This window comes from Myotis yumanensis, unplaced genomic scaffold (genome assembly GCF_028538775.1).
Source record: "Myotis yumanensis isolate MYYU_CA2020_CCGP unplaced genomic scaffold, mMyoYum1.0.hap1 SCAF_23, whole genome shotgun sequence".
Lineage (NCBI taxonomy): Eukaryota > Metazoa > Chordata > Mammalia > Chiroptera > Vespertilionidae > Myotis > Myotis yumanensis.
This window is the reverse complement of record NW_027223774.1, coordinates 7,233,846-7,238,753: the sequence shown is the minus strand read 5'-3', so window position 1 is coordinate 7,238,753 and position 4,908 is coordinate 7,233,846. Positions and strand designations below refer to the sequence as shown.

The 4,908-nt window shown below is 42.4% G+C and overlaps 1 pseudogene; it reads right to left on the bottom strand.

The window, feature by feature from the left end:
- Positions 1 to 3,342: 3,342 nt before the first annotated feature.
- LOC138999715 (small ribosomal subunit protein uS15-like) lies at positions 3,343 to 3,858 on the bottom strand (annotated as a pseudogene).
- Between the last annotated feature and the right edge of the window lie 1,050 nt (positions 3,859 to 4,908).

The window sequence follows — 4,908 nt, the reverse complement described above, 5'->3', positions numbered from 1 at the left end:
AGGAGAGGCACAAGATGGAATTGCAGGTTTTTCCAAAACCAAGTGAATTCAACCTAAGATCCAGCCCCAAGCTCTCTAAGGCAAGCATGTCAGACTCGCAGCCTTTGGGCCACATATGGCCCATAACGAATGTTTTTGCGGCCCAGCCAATATAATGGTATGTAAGAAACGTTTTAATAAAAATTTCATAAATTAATTTTTACAATATCCTGTTATACATAATTATTAATAACGAACTACAACATTCCCTAATGACTGATTACTATAATCATGTTGCATTCACTTCCCTTATGCACCTTACATGCAGGTGCACCATTTCTCTCCACTAATACTAGCAACGAATATTTCAGCAGCCAACTGCCACGTCATTAGTCTTGTACTGACTTGTTTGGTGTGCGCAACAGGAAATATTTTGCTTTCGGAGAACAAGAAAAATAGGAGTATTTGCATTATGCTTATTAATTTGTGCAGTTATTCAGTGAATGGTAAGTTCATGTTCAAGAGAAAATACTAATTGTTATTACAATGTTCTATTATTTTAACGATTATTTCAGCCCTTTGTTTTCAGCATGTCTCTAGCGAAATAAACCTACTTTTCTATGAAAGTTGAACTTTTGGGTTTTTTTGCGGCCCACATAAACTCTGTGTTCTGTTGAAATTGATGAATACAATGCATCCCATGTCTAGTTGGCCTTCAATAGGTTCCAGCCTCTAAAAACTTAAGTAGTAGCTCTGCACTTGAGACCATGTCTTGTAGAGAGAAAGGCACTGGCATGGTCATAAGACATCTCTCCTTCCTCCCACTGGGCAGAGGCATACCAACAGTTATGGCCACTCCCATCAGAAATTTCAGATTTTGCTGGATGAGGACCTAGAACCTGTGGGAGGTCAGAATTCAGACTTCCAGAAATGATTCAGAGCCCTGGACATCCACATCTCCTGGCCCGTTGGTGTCCCTAGCAACAGCTAAAGAAGTACTTGGGGAGAGAGCACCGAATTGGAAATAGTTTGGTGCCTGGGTTCAGCCTTTGGCAGCTGGGGGTGGAGTCTCCCAGGCTTTAGGTCTCGTGAGCCTGATTCTATGTGAATCCGGAGTGAGGGGCCTGTGAAGTCAGTGAAGCAGGAATGCGTGTGAATGTTGGTGTTTGGGAGTTTCATTTTAATCAGTCACTGAAGAATCTGAGCATCAGTGTGGGGGTTTTTGGTTAAATCTTAGTCTGAAGAGATTAACAACTAAAGGTCTTGCCGAAACCGGTTTGGCTCAGTGGATGGAGCGTTGGCCTGCGGACTGAGGGGTCCCGGGTTCGATTCCGGTCGGGGGCATGTACCTGGGTTGTGGGCACGTCCCCGGTGGGAGATGTGCAGGAGGCAGCTGATGGATGTTTCTCTCTATCTCTCTCCCTCTCTGTGAAAAATCAATAAAATATATTTAAAAAAAAAAAAAAAAAAAAAGGTCTGATACTCAGGGCTTAAGGTCTTTTATGTCAACCCTGCTAGGCTTGGTGAAGGAAAACTGGAAAATGTGAACCAATGAGCCATTTTGTCAGCAGGGAGCTACTCACGCACGGATTCGTGTGCAGGGCTACTAGTATGAAATAGCTGCCAAAAAACGCTCATCCTGGAAGACTGGTAGCTATTTAAATCCAAACGGATCTAAGCAGGGAGGAATATCATTGGACAACAGTTTCTGTGAAAAATTTCTGATTGAATGTGAGGTTGCTGTTTGGGGAGTACAGGGTGTCTCCGGGTTTGAGAACAAAGGAGTCTGAAGTTCTGAGACCCATAGCCCCAGGCTAGTGGATGGTTTGAAGCTCAGCTTTTGGATGTTGGAAACATCTGCAGTTGCTCAAGTCCAAGTCCTTTATCAAGGTTCCTATTAAAAATGTGACTCCTAGACCAGTGGTCGGCAAACTGCAGCTCGTGAGCCACATGTGGCTCTTTGGCCCCTTGAGCGTGGATCTTGCACAAAATACCACGTGTGGGCGCGCATGTACAGTGCGATTGAAACTTCGTGGCCCATGCGCAGAAGTCGGTATTTTGTGGAAGAGCCACACTCAAGGGGCCAAAGAACCGCATGTGGCTCGCGAGCCACGGTTTGCCGGCCACTGTCCTAGACCATTTGGGATCTTGCTCCATGGCATCTGATGTTAATTTGGATCAAGTAAACTCCTATAAATTTTTTTTTTTGTCTTGTCCCGGCTGGGTATCCCAAATAGAGCATTGTCCCAATATGCCAAAGTTGAGGGTTTAATCCCTGGTCAGGGCACATACCAAAATCAACCAATAACTGCATAAATAAATGGAACAAACTGAAGTCTCCCCCCACCGCTCTCTCAAAAATATTTTTTTTTGTCTCCTACATCTACTCTTCTCAATGTTCTCACAAATCAGAGTAGTTCAACTTGATTAAGTATTGTGTCTATGAGTAAAGATTGCATTTAAAAAAAATCTTACCACAAAGTTTACTCTTGGATGTTTGCTTTCATGTTTATTGGACACAAGTAAACACAACGATTTCTTAAAATTCTTCGCGTCAGTCCATTTCATTAAAAAAAATTTAGACTGCTTTTCTAAAAATTGAAATCTTCTATGAACATACATTCAAAAGTCTGCCTATCTTCTAAAATGGCTGTATTTTTTTGCATTGTCTCTGACAAATAAAAGTTCCTGTTTCTTTACCATATCACCAGCATTTCATATTTTCTGTTTTTTAATTTTAGCCATTCAAATATCTGGGTACTTATATCACTCGCAGTGCTAACCTGTAATTTCCTAATAGCAAATTATGTTGAACATCTTTTCTTATGCTTAATTCCCATCTGCTTTTTAAAAAGTACATATTTTTATTGATCTTAGGAAGGGAGCTAGAGATATGGAAACATGAGTGATGGGAATCATTGATCAGCTACCTCCTATAAGCCCCCTATTTGGGATTGAGCCTGAAACCCAGGCAGGTACCCTGACTGGGAATCGAACCGTGACCTCCTGGTTCATAGGTGGATACTCAACCACTGTGCTACACTGGCCGGGCTCCCATCTGCTTTTAAAAATATGTATTTTCATTGATTTCAGAGGAGAGAGAGTTAGACACATCAATATTGAGAGAGAATCATTGATAGGCTGCCTCCTGCACACCCCACACTGGGGACCCAGCTCACAAACCAGGCATGTGCCCTGACCAGGAATTGAACTGTGACCTCCTGGTTCATAGGTCAATGCTCAATAACTGAGGCACGCTGGCCGAGTCCCGTCTGCTTATTTTTAAAAGAATGTCTGTTCAAGGTCTTTGCTCATTTTTAAAAATTGCTGACTTTTAAGAATTCTATGTCCTTGGTACCAGTCTTTATTTTTTTTCTAGTTAAACAACGATTTAATTGCTCGAGTACATAGATATTTTATGCAACCAGTGCAGAGGCTGTGGATGACTCGTATTTCCAATTGGGGGGGGGGGGCAGGACTCGTTTGGTCTTATAATATCGAGCCAATCGGTGAATACGGCTCTCAATCAGAATCGGACAGAATTTAGCATCCTCATCCTTTCTGTTCCCCTCAAGATGCTTTCGAACTGCAACTGCTTTCTTAATTAAATGGTAGAGATCCTCAGGAAGGTCAGGAGCAAGCCCTTTAGACTTAAGAATTCTCAGGATCTTACTGCCCGTCACAAAACGTACTAGTGCAACGCCATGCGAGTCTCCCAGGATCACACCGATTTCTGAGGGAGTCAGGCCCTTCTTGGCCAGTTTGTAGATCTGCTCCTTCAGAGGTCAATTTCAGCCAGGTGGGGACGCTGCGGCCTTAGGGCAGAGCCAACTGGGACAGGCCCTTCCCGGGAGCGTGCGTGCGACCCATGATGGCGGCGGACTGGTGGTGGAAAAGAGAGCGTTGGTACCAGTCTTTAATGAGATAAAACTTGCCTGATGAATCTGTTCAGACTCCAAGTATTTATGTACCTACTTATGCCTATGGACCTCTGAGTGTTCCAGCATCATTTGTTGGAAAGTGTATTCTTCCTCCATTGAATAGACTTTGTACCTTTGTCAAACAGTTGAGTATGTTTGATGCGTGTTAGTTTTTCTTTGTCGGATCTCTATTCTGCTTCACGTACATATATGTTCATCCTTTCGCAAATATTATCAATACCAATACAATATACAAGTGTTGAAACCTGTTGATAGCAGCCCTGTATGATGGTTTTTTAAAAAATATATTTTATTGATTTTTCACAGAGAGGAAGGGAGAGAGACAGAGAGCTAGAAACATCGAAGAGAGAGAAACATCGATCAGCTGCCTCCCGCACATCCCCCACTGGGGATGTGCCCGCAACCAAGGCACATGCCCTTGACCGGAATCGAACCTGGGACCTTCCAGTCCGCAGGCCGACGCTCCATCCACTGAGCCAAACCGGCTTCGGCTGTATGATGGTTTTTTTTTTTTTAGTCAGAATTGGTTTCCTATTTCCAGCCTGACAAATATTACCTTTACCAGGAGATCAATGTTAAGTCATTTTGATGTTTTCTACCCTTGAATATGGTATGAGAAAGAGACTTCAATTCCAAAATGCATATCCCCTGTTTAGTGAGGGAACCTTAGACCAACCCAAAGGATGGATGAATAGACAAAATACCTGGTTAGTAATCCTCAAAATAATTGAGGTCATAAGTGAGAAAAAGACTGAGAAATGGTCACAGGACAGATAATTAAGGAAACAACTTCTAAATGCAATATTGTGTTTTGGATTGAATCCTGGGACACATAAAGGATTGAACTGGAAAAACTTGTGAAATCCGAATAGACTGTAATTTGGTTGTATATGATACCAGCTAATTTTTCAATTTGACAAATGGAGCATGGTTCTATTAAATGTTCACATGACAGGAAGACAAATGAAGTTATATGGGAACTCTTTGC